This window comes from Piliocolobus tephrosceles, chromosome 3 (assembly GCF_002776525.5).
Source record: "Piliocolobus tephrosceles isolate RC106 chromosome 3, ASM277652v3, whole genome shotgun sequence".
Classification (NCBI taxonomy): Eukaryota; Metazoa; Chordata; class Mammalia; order Primates; family Cercopithecidae; genus Piliocolobus; species Piliocolobus tephrosceles.
Window position 1 is genome coordinate 103543822 of NC_045436.1, and position 24756 is coordinate 103568577.

The following is a 24756-nucleotide window of genomic DNA, read 5'->3' on the forward strand; positions in this document are numbered from 1 at the left end:
GGACATATTTGAAAATGTGTAAGTTCCTGAAAATTGAGAGAAAGCTGAGCCAGAGGACTCCTATGTTTGTTATTATCATGATCTTAATTTTCCTCCAGGCTGAAATTAAAAATAGAGCAATTAAGGTATATTAGTTATAACGGAGGCAGAACAAATTTACTGAATTGAGTAACTATGGAATATTAAATATATAGAGCTCATAAATTCTGGAAGCAAAACTTTTAATACTGAGACAAGTTATCTTTTTATTTCACTTTTACATATTATATACATCAATATATAATATTTATTGATTGAAAGGGGACTAAATAATTTGTGAGATTTTTTATCCTTTAGTTGAATGAGACTGCTAATTACTACATGCGAAACATCAGTTGCATAACTGCAAGTGTAACGTCAAGTCATTTACATAGGAGGAATTGTGAAAACAGTAATCAATATCCCCTGAAGGGGGAGTGTTCCTGCAGAATATGGCTGTGGACACAACTAAAGACTTATCAATGACAAAAAATCAAAGAAAAATTTCCTTGGGAAAAGAAAATTATATGATTCATGGGGTTCCACTCTCAGAAGAAGCTGGTTACAGAGCCAATCTGCAAAACCCAGAACTTAACTTTGGAGAGGAGAAATCAGGCTCCTGAAATATTTTAAGAAGCACGTAAGAGCTATACTTATCCTAAAAGTATGTCTTTTGAACTATTAATTTACAATAGTTAATTAAAAGTGAATAAAAGCTAAAGTCTTAATCTCAAAATGAATTTTAATTTTCCTGGATCTCGGTGGGTGCTTCTCACTCACCTTCTGGGTGTAAGGTAAAAAGGTAAGATATTTAATGATTGTAAATATCACTCTGCTAGAAGAACTTTCTTGGCAAGAAATTGTGTATTTTACATACAGCAAAATAAATTTGAGAGGTCAGTTCAAGGAGTAATCTTCATTAAAATTTTAGGACCTTGCAGATGCCTAGAGTTAAAAGAAATTGCCCAATTTAAATACATGGCAGCACAGATCTATACTAATGGAAGATACCACATAAATACTTGATGAGAAAAGAGCAGACTATATGCTAATTTGTCAAAAATCATTTGTACTGGGTAACTTTAACAGAATTCTAACCATTCTGAAACAATTCAAGAAAGCAAAATACCATACAAAAACACATGCCATCCCATGCATAATTTACAATCCGATTGACAGATAACCCATAAGATACACATCAAGAGGGCAAGAGAGTCAGAGAGACAGCCAAAAAAAAAAAAAAAAAAAAAAAAATGCCAGCTAGTGAGAAGAGCAAAGGAAAACATAGCCATTCAGATGAAGTGCTAATATGAGAGGTGCCAAGATTTTCATGTGGACAGTCTAGTAACACTATAAGTACATATACACTAAGCATTTTAATAGCCAGGCTTCACTAAAAGCTAAAAACAGAAGATGCTAGACAACAATGTTATTATGTTTCCCTTGAGTCAGGCATACATATAAAAGAAAAACTAATGTTATCCATTGGAACAAAACCAAAAAGAAAAAAAAACCAATGAGCCTGATAGTCTAAGTAAATAATACTGTTCCTGGGGTAATTAGCATCCTAGAACATCTGTTATCTCATCAGGGAAAACAAAATCTAATTTTGGCTCTGTTATTTTAAAACATTTATATATAAACCTATAAATGACAACGTTATGTGTGAAGAAACATATAGCAATAATTGCAATTGCAAAGCGAAATGGAGCTTGGAGAGGCAAACATTTTATTGAACACTGCCATTAGACATTAGTTTGCTATTAATTAATGCAGACTTGGCAGCTAGACTGCACACTTCTTAACTGAAAATCAAATTCTAAATCACCATTGTATATATATATGATAAAAAAGGCTGAAAACACAATGAGTCTACAGGGATGTTTTTCTTTTATATTACCTTTAATAGGTATGTTTAAGCTACCTTAGGTTCTTGTTATTATATAAAATCCAATGAAATGGAGTTCTGAGGCCTTTCTCCAAAAAAATAAAAAAATAAAAAAATGCCTACTGCCCCAAGCATCTCTCTTTATTCTTTTACCAATAAAAGAAAAGAAAGGTTGGGGCAACACATGTTCGCAGTTCTCCAGTTACGTGACATATAACTTAGGATGAGAAAAAGAAGGTCAGGTTTTACTTATGGCAGAAGCTGCTAGTTGTCTATCAATACATATTTTTTTCATTATTTTAAACAGTAATATAAGCCAAGTTTTTATATGGGTTTGAGGCTATATAGAGATGAGAGAACAAATGGTAAGAAAACAAAAATAGATGAATCATGAGGTGATAAAGTTCAGAAGAAGAGTAGAAGAAAAAAATGAATATACCAGATAAAAACAAATTAGAAAGAGTTAAATGATCTGTAAAATAATAAATATGGAAATCAAAGGAACAAACAAAATATTAAAATATAAGTTCATGTAAACTTTTCATAAATAAAGGAAGAATTGGATCTATGGATACAAAAGATACACTCAGAACTATTTCACACATAGATGTATCCTAGTTACATTAGAGTATTCGTAAAGAAATATATTTTGAATACCTAGGTAAAAAGATCAAATCATTTTTAAGAGGATAAAAATCAGTCTGACCTCAGTTTTCTCTATCACAATATTCAACATTAGATGATAGTAGAACACTTGGTGACAAAGACCTCAGGCATAAAATGTGACACAAAATTTTTTCACTCACCCAAACTGTTGTTCAATAGATACATTTATTTGAATAAGCAAAATCAAGGAATATTGCTATGATCTCAACTTGAAAAAGTAAATTGAGTAATAATTTTGTAACAGGGGAAGAATAGGAAATCTATAGCAAAATAATAAGAAGTGAACATTGAATCCATTTAACTAAAACATATGTGGGGATTAAGGTTGTATAATTTTTTACAAATGTTATATATTCTGAAAATGCTAATAAAATAGACATTGAAATAAAGAGAAAAGGCTGGAAAAGTTTTAAAATGTGAAATTACTTTTTTCTTACAGCTAGTTGAAAAACTATATCATCCAAAGACTAATTGGAGAAGTTTCCATTTATTTAACAACATTGATGTATATATTAAGAAACACGTTATCAACTACATTGAGTGTGGAAAAGGAAAGGTAGTGAGATAAATATGTTAACAAAATCATTGCCTCTTTTAAAAAGTAAATAGATATTGTAAAACATAGAGAATTAAGAATTATATATAACTTTATAGCTTAAAGATATCTACTCAAGTGAAACTTTTTTATCTTATCAGAAAAAGTACACACAAAATAAAAGAAACACAAGTGCAAAGAGCAAAACATTGAAAGAAACTATTCTACATAAACTTAAAGCATAACATAAAAGAACATGAAAGACTTCTCACATCAATCATATCAATATATTGTAAATGGGCTAAACTCAACTATTAAATATTTTTTAAACTAACAAATGAGAAAATAAAATGTAACTCAGTTATATGCTGAACTCACGATAGATATAGACTTAAACCTTCAAAAATCAACTACATGAAACCGAAATATATTTCAAAAGAATAGAATCAGCATGGACAGTATTTTTGGATAACCATGTAATAAAACTAGAAATTTACAAGAAAATGAGTTAAAAAGAGCCAAGGAATAGGAAGTTAAAAATCAAACATATAAATTAACTTTCTCTTCAAAAATTCAGGTTTCTTTTTGTTTGTTTGTTTAATATACAAAAAGATTTATTTAGTCATCAATCAATAGCTTATTCCAACATAGAGTTATACAATCTTATCTGAATTTCTGGTCCCTCCCAATATAATTCAGCCTTATAACTGGCTGAATCTTACCCCATATATAAATCCCAGCATACACAAACTGTCAATGTTGAGCATGCTACTCTATGCTCTCACAACATTTTCAGATTCCCAATTTCTTTTTTTAAAAATTCATGTTTCAAGGATGAAATGAAAACTTAAAATTTTAGAACATATAGAAAAATATTAGTATTAACATCATTACCCAGCATAACTCATGGGAGATACTGAACAGAAACTAGGATAATGCAACCTTAAATAGTTACATTAAGCTCACTAAGTTAAAATTAACAAATACATAAAAGCATTTTAAAAATAACACAAGTACCCAGGGAAAGCCAAATTGAGGAATTAATAAAAATACAAGATGGACTAAATAAACTTAGAAAACTGAAAAAATAAAACTATTAGAAATCACTATTAAAACAGCAGTAAAATAATAAAGCATTAGCTAAAGTCAAAATGAAAAGATTCACAAGAAATTACTTAGTTCTCTCTATAACAATACATTTCTATACCTAAATTAAGTGATTAATACTCTAGATAATATAATTTATTAAATATCACCAGAAAAGATAGAAAATCTAAACCACTCAATTTATAAAAACATAAAGAATGTTTTCAGAATGCTACCCTAGGCAGAGCACCTTCTGGTTATACAGGGAATTCCACTAAGCCTTCAAGGAACAGATGATTCCAATGTTCTTGAAATTATTCTGAAGCAGTTGTTTTCAAACTTTAGTGTAAATAAGAATCATCTAAAGAGCTTAAGATACAGACTAATGATCCCAACTCCAGAAATTATGATTCATAGGTCTGGGATGAGGCCACAAATTTGTATTTCAAACTAGTTTCTAGAGCAGTAGTTGTCAACAAGTGGCAATGTTGCCCATCAGGGGACATTTGTCAATGATTGGAGACATTTTTTATTGTAGCAATTGCATTCTGTGTGGGAGAGTGCTAATAGCATCTGATATGCAGAGGCCAAAGATGTTTTTAAACATCCTACAATGCACACAACAGTCCCCCCACAACAAAGAATCATGTGACCCAAAGTGTTAATAGTGTTGAAGTTCTAAGTAATACTAATTCTGCTTGTGTGTAGATTGTAATTTGTGTAGCACTGAGATGGTGTTGTCAAAATTTTCTCTAAATATTTAGATAGCAAATATTTTGAACTTATGGGACACATTTAGTCCTTGTTCGACATTCTTCTTTATTTTCACAACTGTCTAAAATTACACAAAGTGTTCTTAGCTTATAGCTTTACCAAAACAGAGTCTGTGGTAAATAATAGGAATACAAATAAGTTTTGGAATAAAAATACAAGAATACAAATTCTTCCACAACAAGATAAAATGTATCTATCTTAGTCTTAAAATTAATCATCAAAATTAATGACAAATTTTAGAAGGTAATTAACATCAGGAACCATAGAACAATGTTCACTATCACCCTTATTGGTTCACACTTTCTAGCAATGATAGCCAAAACAATTCTACAAAAGAAATAATCTAAATGTTGTCAAGCATAAGTGTAGCAGAAAACTAGCTAGATGACCATATCTATTTTTTACTTTTCTTGACCACAAATATAAAAAAAATTTCCAATAGGCAGGGCCATACAACTGAGTTCCACAAGTAGAATGAGAGCAGAAGTGAGGTACACTAATTTGAAGTCTGTCTATTGAAAATATTCAAAGTTATCCTAGTTCCTTTTTCTCACACATGCCATATAGATACAGAGGATCGAGTGGAGAAGGCTGAGGCCGTAGAACAAGAATTGGCAAACTATGGCTCATGGGCCAGCTCACTGCCTATTGTTGTAAATTAGGTTTTATTGCACATAGCTGTATTAGTCTGTTTTCACACTGCTGTAAAGACATATACGAGACTGGGCAATTTAGAAAACAAAGAGAATTAATTGGACTTAAAGTTCTACGTGGCTGGGGAAGTCTCATGGTAGAAGGCAAAGAGGAGCAAGTCACATCTTACATGGATAGTGGCAGGTAAAGAGAGAGTGAAAGCCAAGAGAAAGGGCTTTCTCCCCATAAAACAATCAGATCTCATGAGACCTATTCACTGCCATGAGAACAGTATGGGGGAAACTGCCACCATGATTCAACTATCTCCCACCAAATCCTCCCACAACAATGGGAATTATGGGAGATACAACCCAAGATGGGATCAGGATGTGGATACAGCCAAACCATATCAATAGCTATGCTTATTCACTGGCATATCGGTTTTGATTGCTTTTGAATTACAATGGCTCATAGTTGCAGTAAAGACTACGCTGGGCAAAGCTTAAAAATATTCAGTATCTGGTCCTATACAGAAAAAAGTTTGACAACCTCTGTCCCAAGATGATGAAAATAGGAGACAAAAGAAGCCTATGTCCCTGAATTTTTCCTTGAGAAGAGGCCTCTCATCCTATCATATTGCATTGAACTATACTGTAAAGTAAAACTTTTTTTTGTAAGCCACTGAGATTTGGTGTATATTTCATCAGTTAGCTAGTACTAACTACATTAGAAAGGTAAAATTATGAGCAGATATGATTGATTACCATTAATATTCAAGGGGACCAATGGAAAATTTGTAAAAAATGAAGAGACTATATTCAGGCAGCTGGGTAAAAAAAAAATTATAAAAATTAATAGCATTTATATATATATAAACAATCAACAGCATTGAGTAGGTGTTGGCAAAAATTTCTCTAAAGAACTAGATAGCAAATACTTTGAACTTATGATTAAGAAAAAAAGACCCTTCCCCCATGAAATTGCAACAAAACTGACAAATGCCCACCATAAATTTAAAATAAAGTGAGGAAGATCTATTTGAAAAAAAAAATTAAAGCATTATTTATAGATTACAAAAGAGTCTGAGATATATCATTTCTTGATTGGAATATCTAAACTATGAAGATATTAATTTCTACTAAATTAATCTAGAATTTTAATTTATTTCCAATGAAAAGTGTAATAGATTTTTTTCCACCTGGACAAGTTAATTCTAAATATTAATCAGAAATATCATCATGCAGCTGTAACAACGATCTATACCTCATGCTTTACACCAAGATAAATACATGATGGATCAAAAGCAAAAGTGAAAAAAGAAAACAAACGTACTAAAAGAAACTAAGAGCAAGTTGTTTTAATTATCTCAGAGTATGGAAGACCTTCCAAAGTATGATGCAGACCCCAGACAATTTCAACTCTATAAACTGAATCGTACACATCTTTTTTTTGTCTTTCTCTCTCTCTTTCTCTCTCTCCCTCTGTGTGTGTGTGTGTGTGAGTGAGAGAGAATGTGTGTGTGTATACACATGTATGTGTGTGTATATATATATGTGTGTGTATGGCAGTGAATAGTATAAGCACTGTTAAAGAACAACTGGGGAAAATATTAGCAATATGTGTCACAGACAAAGACTAACTATTTAATACATCAAAAGCTCCTATAAATCAAAAAGTAAGGGCTAACATTCTTTAGAAAAGGAAACCCAGCATAGAAACATAGAAAAAGACAGTTAATTCTATCTATAATAGAAAAAGTAAATAAAATATTTTAAATTATTCTTGCACCAGATTACCAAAAATCAAAAAGTTAGATAATGTACAATGTTAGATGGGGTATTAAAAAAAGATACTCATATGACTGGCACCCATGAACTTAGCTTTCTGATTGGCTCCTGTGGACACAGTCTCTAGGCATCCCTCTGCAGTCCCAGGCTCCATGCCAGCCCATTTGAAGATTCCAGCTGCAAGCCCATCATAGACCCCAACAGTTGGCCTGCTCAGTATCTCTGGATGAGCTCACTAGTAAAGGTTTATCCTGCTAAAGCCAATCTGTAAAGACTACAGGAGGTACTACTTCTTCAAATGTGCACACACCAATGAATAGCCACAAGGATCATGAATAATCATAGAAATGTGACAGCATCAAAAGACAAAATGAAGCAACAGTCATCAACCCTGAAGCAACAGTCACCAACCCTAAAGAAATGGAAATCTACAAGTTGTCTGATAAAGAATTCAAAAAATAGTCTTAAAGAATCTCAGTAAGCTACAGGAGAAAAAATAGACAACTAAATGATACTAGGAAAACAACATATGAACAAAATGAGAAAATCAACAAAGAACAGAAATCACAAAGAAGGACCAAACAGATATTCTATGGCTGAAAACTCCAATACCTGAACTGAATAATTCTTTAGAAAGATTCAACAGCAGACTCAGTCAAGAAGAATAAATAACTAGCAAGCTCAAGAACAGGTCATTTAAAATTACTCAGTCAGAGGAAAAAGAAAGAAAGAAAGAAAGAAGAGAAAAGAATAAAAAAGAGAGAAGAAAGCCTAAGAGACTTATGAATCACTATCAGTGGAACCAAAGTACACATTATGGGAATCAAAGAAGGAGCAGAGAAAGAAAAAGGGTGAGAAAGCTCATTTGAATAAATAGATAAAAAACTCCCAAATTTGTCAAGGTAAATTAACATTCAGATCCATGAAGTACAAACAACACCTAATAGATTAAATATAAAGAGATATTCACTGAGACACACTATAATCAAGTTCTTAAAAGTCAAAGACAAAGATAGAATTTGGAAAGCAGCAAGAGAGAAGTAACTCATCACATTCAAGGAAACTTGATCAGATGATTTCTCAACAGAACCATTGCAGGCTAAGAAAGAATAGGATGATATGTTCAAACTGCTCAAAGAAAAAAACTGCTGACCAAGAATAAGATACCTGTCAAGGCTGTCCATCAGAAACAAAGGAGAGATATAATTCCCCACACAAATAAAAACTATGGAAGTTAATTTTTGCTAAACCAGTCTCACAAGAAATGCTAAAGGAAGTTCTTCAAGTTGAAACAAAATGATGCTAACTAACAATTTGAAAACATATGTAAGTATAAACCTCACTATGAATTTATGAATACAGTTAAATTCAGAACTCTATTACTATAAAGATAGTATGAAAATAACTTGATTTTAGTGTGAATGTTAAAAGTCAAAAGTATTAAGTATAGCTACCTAATTTGTTAATGTATACATAACATATTAAAAATATAAACTGTGATACCAATAACATTCTACATGAGGGGAGGAGAAATTAAAGTATAAAGATTTTTGTATATGGTTGAATTTCCCTTGTTATAAGCTAACAATAGACTGTTATAAGAAGTTCTTTGTAAGCCTTGTGGTAACCACAAAGAGAAAACCTGCAGTGTATTCACAAAAGATAAAGACAATGGAATCAAAATGTACCACTACAAAAAGAATCGTCGTATCACAAAGGAAATCAGTAAGAGAGAAAGGAACAAAGGAGTTATAAAGTGGAAAAACTTTAAAATTACCTATTAATAATAAATTCAAATATAAATGAATTAAATTCTCCAGTCAAAATACACAGAATAACTGAATGGAAAAATAACAACATCCAAGCATACTCTGCCTATAAGAAACTCACTTTTATTTTAAAGACACATATAGATTAAAATTAAAGAAGGAAAAGATATTTCATGCAGATGTATTAAAAGAGAGCAGAAGTGTCTATACTTACATTAGATAAGATAGAATGTAACTCAAAAACTGTCACAGAGACAAGGAAGACAAGGAAGACAATAATTTACAATTATTACATAATAATTATAAATATATGTAAAGCCAACATCAGAGCACCTAAATAAATAAAGCAAATGGTAAGAGAACTGAAGAGATAAATAGACAGCCATTCAATAATCACAGAGGATTTCAGTACCCCACTATCAGTAACGGGCAGATTATCCAGACCGAAAATCAGTAAGGAAACAGTGGATGTGAAAAACACTACAGATAAAATGAACTTATCAGATAGATATAGAATATTCCACCCAACAGTAGCCATATTCCTTCCATCCAACACCAACACATTCTTTTTCAAGCATGCATGGAACATTATCCATAACAGAATACATTAGCCCACAAATTGAGACAACAAATTTAAGAAGACTGAAATCATATCAAGTATGTTTTCCAACTGCAATAATATGAAATTAGAAATCAATAACAGGAGGGATTTCAGAAAATTCAGATACAGAAAAACTAAACAACATGCTCCTGAACAATCAATAGTCAAAGAAGAAATTAAAATGGAAATTTAAAAAGATCTTAAGACAAAAAAGGAGAAACAACAAACCAAAATTTATGGGATACAGCAAAAAAAGTTCTAAGCAAGAAGCCATAACCACCTACAAATGAAACTGAACTCCTATCTCTCACCATATATAAAAATTAACTCAAGATTGATTAATGACTAAAATGTAAGACCTTAAATTATAAAAATCCTTACAGAAAACCTAGGAAAAACTCTTGGACATTGGCCTAGACAAAGAATTTATGATTAAGTCCTGAAAATCAAATGTAACAAAAATGAAAATTGACAGTTAGAACCTAATTAAACTAAAGAGCTCCTGCACAGCAGAATTAACTGTCAACAGAGTAGAAAGATAACCTACAGAATGGGAGAAAATATTTGCAATCTACACATCTGATAAAGGACTAATATCCATAATCTATAAGAAACTTAAATAAATCAACAAGAAAAATATAACTCCATTAAAAAGTAGGCAAAATATGTGGACACTTCTTGAAAGAAAACATACAAGAGGCCAAGAAATATATGAAAAACATATGAAAAAATGCTCAGTGTTATTAATCATCAGAGAAATGTTAATTAAATCTACAATGAGATACCATCTCCCATCAGTCAAAATGGCTGTTATTAAAAAGAAATAAATGAAATAGAGATAAGAAAAAAGTAGAAAAGATCAATGAAACAAAGAGTTGTTTTGCTGAAAAATCAGCGAAATTGACATATCTTTAGCTAGAAAGATTTGATTGAGAAAAAAAGGACAAACACTTAAAGGTATAAATAAAAGAAAATACATTACAACTGAAACCACAGAACTACAAAGGATCATAAAAGACAACTATGAACAATTATACATCATACAAAAAAAAAGGATAACCTAGAAGAAATGGATGAATTGCCAGAAACATACAACCTACCAAGACTGAATCATGAAGAAACAGAAAATCTGAACAGATCAATAATGAGTAAAGAGACTGAATCAGTAAGAAAGTCTTCCATTAAAGAAAATCCCAGGACCTGATGGCTTCACCGCAAAATTCTATCAAACGTTGAAAGAAAAACTAATACCGATCCTGAAGCTCTTTTAAAAAAATTGAAGAGGAGACAGCACTTCCAAAATCATATTATGAGACCAGCTTTATCCTGATACCAAAGCCAGAAAAGGATACACGTAAAGAATAAAAATCCAATATTCCTGATGAACATAGATGCAAAAATTCAAAACAAAGTACTATTAAGTGAAGTTCAATAGTACATTAAAAAGATCATATATCAGGTCAAGTGGAATTTCTACCTAGCATGCAAGGATGGTCTGAAATATGCAAAACAATAAATGTAATACACTCATTAACAGAATGAAGTATTAAAATTATATGATTACTTCAATAGATGCAGAGAAGACATTTGAAAAAAATTAAGATCACTTCATGATAATAGAAACTCTCAACAAATTAGGTATTGCAACTAATAAATGAATTTAGTAAGCTGCAGGATACAAAATCAACCTACAAAAATCAATAGTATTTCTATACCCTAATGATAAATTACCAGAAAAAAGAAATCAAGGAAGCAATCCCATTTACAATTGTATAAAAAATACTCAGGAATAAATTTAACCAAGGAGGTGAAATATCTGTATCCTGAAAACTGTAAAACACTGATGAAATAAGTTGAAGATGACACGAATAAATGGAAAGACATTCTGTGTTTGTGGATTGGCAGAATTGAATGTCCTTACTACCAAAGCAATCCACAGAGCCAAAGCAATTCCTATCAAAATTTCAACGACGATGTTTTCACAGAAATAGAAGAAAAAAATCCCAAAATTTATAAGGAATAATAAAAGACCCCAAATAGCCAAAGCAATCTTGAGCAAAAAGAACCAAGCTAGAGGTAGCATACTACCTAATCACAAAATAAACTGCAAATATAGAGCAATCAAAACAGCATGGTATCAGCATAAAAACAGACATATAGACCAATGGAACAAAATAGGGAGCCCAGAAATAAATGGACGCATTTATAGTCAATTAGTATTTGACAAAGATGCCAAGCATACACAATGGGAAAAGGACAGTCTCTTAAATAAATGTTTTTTGGAAAAGCAGATATCTGAAAGCAGAGGAATTAATCATGCTCGCATCTTACATTATATACAAAAATTAACTCAAAATGATTAAAGGCTTAAATGGAAGACCTGAAACTGTAAAACTACTAGAAGAAAACATAGGAGAAAAGCTCCATGACATTGGTTTGACAAAAACTTTTTAGATATGACCCCAAAAACACAGGCAATGGAAGCTAAAATAGACAAATGTGATTACATCAAATCAAAAAGCTTCTGCACTGCAAAGGAAACAATCAACATGACAGTCTACAGAATGGGAGAAAATATTTGCAAACTCTATAACTGATAGGGTGTTAACATCAAAAACTTATAAAAATTCAAACAACTCAAAGAAAGAAAACAAATTACTCCATTAAAAATGGGTAAAAACTCAAATAGACATTTCACATAGGAAGACAAACAAAATGACCAACAAATATATGAAAAGTGCTCAACATCACTGGTTATCAGGGAAATGCAAATCAAAAGCACAATGAGATATCATCTCACCCCGGTTAGAATGGCTTTTATCAAAAAGACAGAAAATTATTAATGTTGGCGAGGATGTGAAGAAAAAGGAATACTTACACACTGTTGGTGAAAATGTAAATTACAGCCATTATGGGAAACAGTATGGGCGCTCCTCAAAAAACTAAAAAATATAACTACCATATGATCCAGCAACTCACTTTGGGGTACATATCCAATGGAAATGAAATGAGTAATCTTGGATAAATATCTGCACTCTCATGTTCGATGCAGCATTATTCACAATAGCCAGGATATGGAATCAACTTGTGACCATCAACAGATGAATGAATAAAGAAAATGTGGTAAATATATACAATGCAATATTACTCAGCCTTTAAAAAGAGAGAAATAATGTAATTTGCCACAACATGAATGAATCTGACCCTAAGTGAAATACTCTAGGAACAGTAAGACATGATCTCATCTATATGTGAAAAATCCAAAGAAGTTGAAGTCACAGAAGTAGAGAATAGAAGGGTGATTGCCAGGGGCTGGGTGACACAGGAAATGGGGAGATGTTGGTCAATGGGTACAAAGTTTCACTAAGGCAGGATGAATAAGTCCCGGAGATTTAACATACAGCATAGATACTATAGTAAATAATAATGTATTACACACTTGAAATTTGCAGAGAGGAGATTTAAGTTTCTCACTACACATAAACACACAAAGTCTATGTGAGGTGATGGATGTAGTAGGAGTCATTTCACAGTGTATACATATATCAAAAGATCACATTGTTCACCTTAAGTATAATATATACAATTTTTATTTGTCAACTATACATCAATAAAACTGGAAGCAAAAAAGATACTCGTATACATTGCCAGTGGCAGTGTAAATTGATAAAATTTCCATAGGAAACAATTTACAAATATCTACCATAACTAAAATTTATTTTCCACTCTCAGGAATTTATCTCACTGATATGTTATATATGTACAACATTTTGCATAAATATCATTTGTAGCAGCAGAATATTGGAAATCTAAATGCCCATCAATAGGGGCTAATCAAAGAGTAACAGAAGATTGGAAATCTAAATGCCCATGAATAGAGGCTAATTAAATTGGTATATAACTGCATGTCTCTATCAATAACTATATACAAATTCAAAAACATTTTTTACTGGAAATAAAAACAAACTAAAGAATGAAATATATAGTGTGTAGCTTCTTTATAACAAAGAGAAACAACATATGTGCATGATTGTGTGTGCATTGAACATCTCTGGAAGGATACATAAGTAAGTAGTAACAAGTATTTTTGCTGGGAGGGCAACTGATGGCTGAGTAACAGGAGTAGGAAGGACATATTTCAATGTACACTTTTTGAACATTATAATTCCACTTTAAAATGTTAAGTATATCAATATATCTGTATATAATATAGATATAATATATAGGTATTTAAATATAAATATATAGATATATTCAACATATCTGCAATCCATATATGTATTTATTTATGAAGTATAGATATATTTAACATTTAAATATTTTTTACCATAAAGCTATACAAGTATGCATATTTAATATATCTATATTAAATATATAGATACAAAAAACTGTTATGCTTTCCTACTACTCTTTGGTTATGTAAATAAATGCAAAGGTTTATTTCTTATAATCTGAGATTTAGAGAAAAAACTTTGTTTCTAAAAGGAAGCCGCTGGGCATGGTGGCTCACATCTGTACGCCCAGGACTTTGGGAGGCCAAGGTGGGCAGATCACCCAAGGTCAGGAGTTCAAGACCAGCCTGGCCAACATGGTGAAACCCCACTTATACTAAAACTACAAAAATTAGTCAGGCGTGGTGGTGCACCCCTGTAATCCCAGCTACTCAGGAGGCTGAGGCACAATAATCGTTTGAACCTGGGAGGCGGAGGTTCCAGTGAGCTGAGATCGTGCCACTGCACTGCAGCCTGAGTGATAGAATGAGACTCCATCTCAAAAAAATAAAATAAAATAAAGCAAAAATACAAATAAGCAAAGGAGAGAGACTTTGTAAAACTAGGAATAAGAAATAAAAATATACATACACACAAATAATACCTTGTGTAACCTCTATTTTTCTAGACCTTATAATTTATACAAAATGAAGGCAAACAAGATAATATTAGAATATTGGCAGGCTTTAAATACTAGAAGTGTCTAAAATATTATAAATAGGAGAGTTGTAAGATCATCATAAATTATTAAAATTAATGTTTTCCTTCAAATGTCAGACATTGAAAAAATAATTTTAGTAAAGCTAGAATTGACAAATTCTTTGTAGACTTTACTTAACTGCCTGTCAGTCATTCTCATCACAATATTAACTACTTGGAAATTCCAGGAAAGCTATTGCTCAGATAACTTCAAATCCTTTATTTCAAATATGCCTCTCAGCTGCTGGATTAATATAGTTTCATGCCTTTGGTTTTCAGGCTGGAAATGAAATGAAGAAACCAATGATATGGAAAAGGCATAAAGGTTTCTCTTCCCATAAAGGTAGCAGCTTGTGCTTATTAAAACTCTAAGTTCTCCAGTGTCTGATCTGCTTTGAGGCATATAATTAAAATATGCCGTCTTCCAGCATCAGAGAAATATAAATACACAAACAAGCCGGCCTTTGTTCAAAACCAGCCAAAGATGCTGTCTTGGAATAGACTCAATACTAATTATTTTTTCAGCATAAATAATATAAACAATATCCTAGTGACCACAGGCTTTTGCAGAGTTTACACCCACTTCCCCCATGTTTACATGAGTTAAAAAAGTTTGTTGATTGAAAAACTAGGTTTCTTAAACTAAGATTTTCACTTATCCCTTGTAGGAAGGATTCAGATATCATACTACAATCTGTGTAACTACTGGTCTGCTGTCTGTGAGCTTATATTTGCTTAATAATTTCCTGATTACAACATAATTAATGATACAACATAGGGTTATGTATTCTCAATTAATATTTTTCTTACCATAAACAGCATCCAGTAATTTTAAAGATACATGAGCTACTATACCTGTCTCAAGTCAACTGAGAATTGTGGAAAACATTCTGACACACAGGACATACAAGCCAGGTGAGCAGCAATCCTTACAAAATGGTAGCCTGGTGAGGCTTATTTATTTCTGCACAGGTAAGCTTAATATTAAATTCTTATAGCTGAATATCAGTGAAGTCTCTCAGTGACTTTAATCACTGATAAAATTAATTTTATCTTCTGTTGTTTTAGTAAGGGTTTAAACTAAGACATGACTTACAGATAAAGAATATAGCAAAGTAAAATAAATACAATACATATAATAAATCTTAGGTGAAAGAAAAGTAGGGTAGAAAAACAAAAAGGAAGACGGAAGGAAGTTAGTATACAAACTGCATGCACAAAATTTTGTGTGTTCAACTCAAATCAAGAAATAAATGTTTGGAAAACTTATTGTATTTATACAGCAAATATACACCTGATGTAAAGGAAAAACACATCCTTTTAAAATGAAATTGAAAAGAAATTTCTTCTGTGGGTCATCTTGAGAAAAACTGTAATGTCACAGACATTATATTTATATTAAATACAGTGACAAGGCACATGAAACCAAGTCAAATTACATTTCAATAAAAACAATGTAATGATGGGGAAGGAGGACAATTTATGAATAAATATTCATGTGACTCTGATGGCCTAGTTTAATCACAGAATCTATGAGCAATTTTAATAATGTCAGGGTTATATAGGATGATTAATATCCTAATATATGATATTATCAAAAGGAATTAATGTGATATTTAAGTATTTTTAAGGCATTGAAAATTCACCCTGGGCCATTATATAAATCATTTATTAATTCCAACTGATTACTAATTAAGATGGCTGAAATCATTAGGCTGGGTTCACCAGACCCATTTAGATCCAATCTAATCAACGATAGGAAATATGGTCAATAATTAAAATATTTTTTCAATAGCTTTCTTTCAGAATCTAAATTCTAACAACAAATATTCATAAAAAATTTTAAGAGTCAACAAATGTAAAGCTTAAAGCAGCTATTATAATACGTAGGAAATTATGTTCTTTTCTGTATGAGAGGTACATGTGAATACCCAAGGCAATTCCTCTAGATGTGATCTCTGACTTCTTTCCCTACTAAGCACTAAATATATATAAATATTTATTACAATTTAATTCTCACAATAACTTCAGGAAGTAGGTATCATTTCCCCTATTGTACAAATAAAGAAACTGAGCCCAGAGAAATTACACAGATGCCCAATGTCATACAACTAGTAAATGGTAGAGATGAGATGCCATCTCCATAGTTTCTATCACTCTATTTCAGTGGAATAAAGAAGACATTTCAGGGCATAAGATTAATTTCTATTTTCTTCTTGGAGACTGTTTTATGAACAGTGATGACAGAGTTCTTCATGTACTAATTTGTGTCAATTTGATCATTGTTTTTTGCCCATAAAGTTTTCTAAAGAAAAGGATTGCATGCTTAAAAACACAATAAAAAGAAAATGAAAATTCAGACTTCTTATTCTAAGCTTGGCCCATTTGTCTTTTCTGTCTTCATTCCCTTTTGCTCCAAATGGGTATCACCTCAATTTCTCACAAGAAAAACACTGAGGATAACTAGTTCTGAGAACTGGTACTGAGACTTGAGGTACTACTGTGCCAAAAACCTAATGTACATATCACTGGCTTTGGGATCAGGTGGTGACCATGAAGCTCCTTTCTAGGAGGCTAGAAAAATGAATATCCATTTAATGTATTAGTAACACGTTTGGTAAAAAAAAAAAAAAAAAAAAAATGCTGCCTGTGATAATCTGGAGATAGAAAATACACTTAATAAACTTGTAGACTCAGGCAAGAAAGTTTCTGGCTAGTATATTAAAAATGTGAGTAGGTTTCCGCTAGGTGTTTGGTAAGATTCCCCAAGAAATGGACAAACCCAGCAAAGAACTGACTGGTCTGCAAACAGAATTTAGAGGACATATGGCGATCCCAGAAATGTTGGGCTTTGCTGTTCAGGAAAATAAAATTGTTTCTCATTCTTAGGATTGCCAGTCAGCAAAACATCAAATTAATGGATAACCTGCAGGCAAAATTCAAAGCATATATATGATGTACATATGTATATATATTAATAATGTCTGACACCTAGGAGGCATTTAATAAATTTAAGACTTTCCTTTACAACAGGGCAGGTTTCATGCAATGGAATATTACATAGCAGTTAAAATGAATGAACTACATCCTAAATTAATCAACATGGATAAAATTCAAAAATATAATGCTGAGTGATGAAAGCAAACTACAAAAGAAGTCATAAACTGTGATATTTATTAAACTTTTAAAGCATAAGCTTAGTGTTGAGTTGTTTATGGATATACATATATGCAAATCTGTGCAAAGTTATACATTTGCACATACCAACTTCAGGATAGTAAACTGTAACTTAAAAAGGAAGGGAGACTGAGTGTGGCGGCTCACACATGTAATCCCAGCACTTTGGGAGGTTGAGGTGGGCAGATTGCTTGAGCCCCAGAGTTCAAGACCAGCCTGGGCAACATGGCAAAACCCTGCTTCTACAAAAAACACAAAAATTAGCTGGGCATGGTAGTGCATCTGTGGTCCCAGCTACTCGGGAAGCTGAGATGGGCCAATTGCTTGAGTCCAGGAGGTTGTGGCTGCAGTGAGTCATGATTCTGCCACTGCACCAGCAGCCTGGGCAACAACATAGTGAGACTGCCAAAAACAACAACAACAAAAGGAATGGAAACAATAGGGCTTTAATTATTATCTGTGTATCTGTAACATTTTATTTCTTTATAAAAATACCGTATGAAAAAATATGGTAAAATGTTAATTCATTAAATGTGAGTGGTGGGTACATGGGTACCCTCTAAATATCTTGTAAATTGGTTTATTCTTCTGAGTTTTTGAAACATTTCATAACAAAAACTAAAAATAATTTTAAATGGAAACAAATAAAAAGCATTCCTTTTAGTATACAGCTTTAGATTGGTTATTCATGGGTGAAGAATAAGATAATATTTAAATATGAAATTGTGCATTTTGCTACTTGGATGCTTTTGCTATACACTGGTCTTAAGTGTGTGTGTGTGTAATGTAATGAAAGAGAACCCTATTTATCCACATATTTGCCTGACTAACCACCAAAGAAGAAATACTACCCTAATAATTTGCACCAGTTATTTTTAAAGGATTCCTTGCCAGTGTATGCAATCAGTTACAACATACCCACTGGTACTATAGAGAACCTGGAGAAAAGCACAGGTCAAGTAGGGGTTATAATTAAATATCTGAATGAAGAAGGAAACAATGTGTTTGCCACAGAAAGACAGGTTAGAGATTGAAAACAAGCAAGATGTACTCAGATTTTTCTTGCCTAGTTCATCAAGTTTCAACAAGTAAGCAGTACATATTTTCATCAGAAGTTTGCCATAGATTCAAAGGATCATCTGAATTTTCAGTCTTTCTCCATGTTTTCTAACAAAGGCTTATGTACCTGAATCATTTGCCTCATGAAAGGAAGGGATCAGGATCATGGATGGAGGGGAAGTGGTGGGGACAGGGACTACTGTCAGACAGTGCAGCTAAAGGGTTATGATTTTTGTAGCGTTGACTAATAAATCCAAACTTTTCCATAAGTTAAAATTTTTTTAAAAAAAAGAAAGTGCTAAACACAATTTCTAAAGCCCTAAAAAATTCAGACACTTTTTTAAAGCTGTCATTTTTCTTAAGTGGATAATTGTCATAGGATCCAGTGGAGATACATGATTTAATATTATGCAGTGCCTGTCATTGATTCAACACTATGACAAAGGTGTTCCATACATATTAGTTTATTCACACAATTACTTCAGGTTGGTCTATTTATCTGGAAGTTTATTGTTCAACTCCCAACATTTACAAGGTCACATTCGGAAGCAAAGGCTTTTTTTATAATATAAAATATTCACTCATCCACTAAACTATAACATTAGGCCCCCTTCCAAGATGCTTCCCAGTTGCACATGTAGCAGTAGCACATATTTGCAATTATAACTTCTTTCATATCAGATGAAATAGTTATTTGTATAACTCTATATTTTTAAGATAAAAATCCTAATAAAAATTATTTTTTATTATTTACCATGAAATCAAGTTCTCTTTCAAAATGGATTCATGTTTTTCTATTTCCAATTTTCTTTAACAATAAACATCCTCTCTTCTATTATGCTCATGACTTTTAGATGGACAAATTGATACCAAAAGGCAGTTTTTCTTTATTTCTTTCATATCTGTAGAAAACCACACCAAGAGCCTGGACAAATCCAAGTCTAACTTACTTCAAGATTCATGCTTTTAACCATAATGCAGCCTAACTCTTCCAGCAAAAATGTAAAAGCCACCAAAATTGAGACATTACTGTAGGAGGCCTGTAAAGACAATGAAGAGGCAGTAAAAGGCTCTTGGTGAACGTGAATGGAAACTTTTTGAGTTACTAGCAAACACAAGACCTTTGAAACTGGGAACACTTGCTCACCATGGTTGCAAAAATCACCACAAGTCAGAAATAAGTATGACACTTTTTCCCCACCAGGCTAGAAACCACCTTGAGATAATTTCTAATATAGTTTCAAGTCAGCTTCACTCATTTCAGACCCTTTGCATTTTGTCTATTTCTGTTGGTGATTCTGAATCAAATCCATGAAAATGTATTCATCTAGCTCAGTAAGGGTGCTTTCTAAGGAATACGTGCTTCATGCCACGGATTTCTACTTTACCTCTTCATTTCAGTATACTAATGCCAAACGCTCTGCTAGACCTGAGCAATAAGAAGTTGGCTCAGACTTAGTCTACACCCTCAGGGACCTCACACAAATAAGTTCATTAAATTGTCTAAGCCCAATCATCACATAATCTAGAAATATCAGTTGTACAATAGTTAAAAATAGGGTAAGCTAATGAGGTGCAGTTTAATAGCATTTAAACTGGAAGTGCCACAATGCTAAGCAGTAAGGATCTCTTTTTCAGGTCATCAAAGTATTTCATTGTATATTTCAAAGTAATTATGAGAGAGAATTTTGAACATTTTTACAACAAAGAAATGATACATGTTTGACGTGATGGATATGCAAGCTACCCTGCTGATTTGATCATTATACAATGTACATATCCATTAAAACATCACACTGTGTCCCATTAATATGTGCAATTATGATGTGTCAATTAAAAATGATCTAAAACTATAAAAAAAAATCTAACTTAGTCATGAAGGGAATGCATGGAGTTGCCTTCCCAATTGTGATAATGGGAACAGCAGAGAAGGCACAAAAAACAAAGAAGCCCTCGTGTTAGAAAAGAACTGAAGTCATCCTAGATTAATTAATAAAAATGTTGTATTATGCAAAACATACTAAAGGAAAATAAAATTGTCTTAAAAATCAGTAAATACTCAACTGATAGTGAAACTGAAACATTTTCAAAAGAAGTAATCAAAACTCACTTCTGAAACAAAGTAACAGTCCTATCCAAGAATATTCTGGGGGCACACAAAGGAAGATCAATTGGATGAGGACAGCGTAATGGAGGCATACATTCCAGAATAAAACAGAAACAACACTATTGCTCCTCCTGGCTAATGATGTTCACTAATTTCTCAATGAAGACAAAACTCAGTTGATGGCAATACCCAATATAGTCTACTTCTATTGTTCAGTTTACATTTAGCAAAACAGAGAATTGTATAGGGGTCCCATTTCAGAGTATATTTATTCAATCCTAATTAGATAATAGCAAATTTTCCTAACACTTACTAGATGCTAAGCATTTTAGAAAGATAATGTATTGAAACATCAAAGCCATCCTTTGCTAGAGGTAATATTTTTTTTTTTTTTTTTTTTTTTTTGAGACGGAGTCTTGCTCTGTCACCCAGGCTGGAGTGCAGTGGCCGGATCTCAGCTCACTGCAAGCTCCGCCCCCCCCCCTCCCGCCGTGTTTACGCCATTCTCCAGCCTCAGCCTCCCGAGTAGCTGGGACTACAGGCGCCCGCCACCTCGCCGGCTCATTTTTTGTATTTTTTAGTAGAGATGGGGTTTCACCGTGTTAGCCAGGATGGTCTCGATCTCCTGACCTCGTGATCCGCCCTTCTGGGCCTCCCAAAGTGCTGGGATTACAGGCTTGAGCCACCGCGCCCCGCCAGAGGTAATATTCTTACTCTTGTTTTATAGATGAGGAATCAGAGTCACAAAAAGGTTAAGAAGTTGAAGGTCATACAGGGAGTAGGTAGAGGGCCGGGATTCAAACCTAAGCAGCCTGTGCCATCTCTCTAACTAAAGAAAGTCCTCGGGTTTAATTTTTATTTTAAATTCAAATTTGGTTTTAAATTCATATTTAAAAACATTGAGTACTGGCTGGAGGCGGTGGCTTATGCCTGTAATCCCAACACTTTGGGAGGCTGAGGCGGGCAGATTGCCTGAGGTCAGGAGTTCAAGACCAGTCTGACCAGTTGAAAGCCCGTCTCTACTAAAAATACAAAAAAAAGTTAGCTGGGCATGGTGGTGTGTGCCTGTAATCCCTGCTACTCGGGAGGCTGAGGGAGGGGAATTGCTTGAACCAGGGAGGCAGGGAGGCGGAGGTTGCAGTGAGCAGAGATCATGCCACTGTACTCCAGACTGGTGACAGAGTGAGTCTCCATCTCAAAAAAAAAAAAAAAAAAAAAAAAAACAAAAGAAACCAACCAAAGAAACAAAAAAAAAACCTTGAGTACTATCAACCAGGTACTATATGAAGCAAAGGGCCACAGAGATAAACACTATTGTTCATTTGTTTATATGTAAGTAATAAATACAATAAAGTCTCACAGAGACTAGGCTATATTTACAATGTCAGTGGACCACAAGGAAGTAGTGGTCAGCAGGGAAACTGTTAGGCTGGTTGCCCTAATGGTTAACATTCAACTTGTTGATTATAAATCATGCTGCTATAAAGACACATGCACACGTATGTTTATTGCAGCACTGTTCACAATAGCAAAGACTTGGAACCAACCCAAATGTCCATCAATGATAGACTGGATTAAGAAATGTGGCACATATACACCATGGAATACTATGCAGCCATAAAAAATGATGAGTTCATGTCCTTGTAGGGACATGGATGAAGCTGGACACCATCATTCTGAGCAAACTATGGCAAGGACAGAAAACCAAACACTGCATGTTCTCACTCATAGGTAGGAATTAACAATGAGAACACTTGGACACAGGGTGGGGAACATCACACACCAGGGCCTGTCATGGGGTGGCAGGAGAGAGGAGGGATAGCATTAGGAGAAATATCTAACGTAAATGACGAGTTAATGGGTGCATCATACCAACATGGCACATGTATACATATGTAACAAATCTGCACATTGTACACATGTAACCTAGAACTTAAAGTATAATAATAAACAAAAAATAATAAAAAAACAAACATTCAACTTGTTGTCTTTATTGACAAAAATAGAGATGCATTAGGTAATTAGATCCTTAAAAAATTCCACATTAGTATACCTTATTTATGTCTGAAAGTCTTATATATTACAACAGTTCCTTCTCTCCCTGTTTTATTCTTTTCCTCTTTTCTCTTTTTGCCTTCCTTTTTCAATTCAATGCATATTTTTGAGCATCCACTTGAACAAGCCACTTTCTGCTCTTTCATTATAAACAACATATTAGAATTTATGTTAAAGACAAAGAAGGGTCTTAAATAGAAGAAATCTTTAAAGAGTTTAGAAATTTTCATTTCCTCCTGAGCTTTCCCCTACCTCTGGCACATTTTGTGGCTTCTATTTTATAACTGCAGACCCACAGACAGTAAGAGGCACACCTGTATAAACACCAAGGCCCAGAGATTTTGGTTGGTCTGCGGCCAGCACCAAGCATCATGCACTTTCATATTCTGTCTCACTTGAGCCCCATCAACACCTGAGGGAAAGCCCAAGACCGAGGGGCTAAACCCTGAGAAACTTGGCACGGCATAGCTATGGCTCCAACACCTGGGCTAAATGAGGAAGTATCGAAAATAATGCTTGACAGTTTTCAGAAACATTTCCTTCCTTATGATTAAAAATTCACCCCACGGTGGCTATGATATATGTAAATATAACTAAATGCACAGAGAAATATCTGGGAGAGATCCAAATGGATGCAATGTACTAATGATATTAGGGAAAGGGTACAGAGATGATTCCTGCATGATATTTTTTTAGTGACAACTGGTTACCTGATACCAGCGAAATGTAAGATTGTGGTTTGTTTTCTTTTTTTCCTTTTTTTTTTTCTTTTTTTTTTTCCTTTTTGCCAATTCTTAGTATTTTGGAAAATGTTTGTGGCTAAAATAAAAGAAACTTAAAGGACATTTGATGCAGAATAGACAGCTCTCTATAGTGAATGTTGATCTCTATATCTCATTAATCCAATTTAGGCAGAATGGAAATCATCTGACTATTCGGGCCCTGAGACAGACTCTATTATTCTCATTCATGTGTTTCTATTGATAACACCTACTCCATCTCCAAAGGGAGAATGTCTTTAGATGGAGAGAAGTAAACTCAGGCCCTCTCTCACCAAAGACAAATCAAACTTTGGAGAACTGCAGATATCCTTCCACATTTGCAAAGCCCTTTCATAAAGTTCTAGCAATCCATGAAGGAAGTAAGGTCTGTATTATTATTGTTTCTCATACTCTTCAAGTCTTTTCTTAAATGTCATCTGATCAGTCTTTCTCTGGCAACTCTTCATAAAGCAGCAATTATTTTCTTCCCTGCCCTCCAGCCCTTCTTATTCCCTTGCTGGTTTAAGTTTTCACCACAGCACTTAACTCTATCTAGAACATTACACATTTATGTATTTATATAATGTCAGTCTCACTTCACTGCAGTGAGAAGAGTGGCTTTGTGTTGTTCACTGGTCTATCCCTGGGCTTGGAATAGTGCCTGTCAGTTTATACTTAGCTAATATTTGCTGAATGAATAAATATGGAATAAATGAGTGAAAAAGACTCAGAAGAATGTGACTTGTTCAAGTAAGTCACAAAGCTAATTGGTAGCAGATTCTAGACTATATGTTGATATTACAAATTTTTATGTTATCCTTTTTCTTTTCCTTGTTTTTTTTTTTTTTTTTTTTTTTTTTTTTTTTTTTT

The 24756-nt window shown here is 33.1% G+C and overlaps 1 protein-coding gene across 4 annotated transcripts in view; it reads right to left on the reverse strand.

The window, feature by feature from the left end:
• Positions 1-24756, reverse strand: part of ARHGAP24 (Rho GTPase activating protein 24) — a 514735-nt gene that overhangs the window by 357999 nt on the left and 131980 nt on the right. The window lies entirely within an intron of this gene.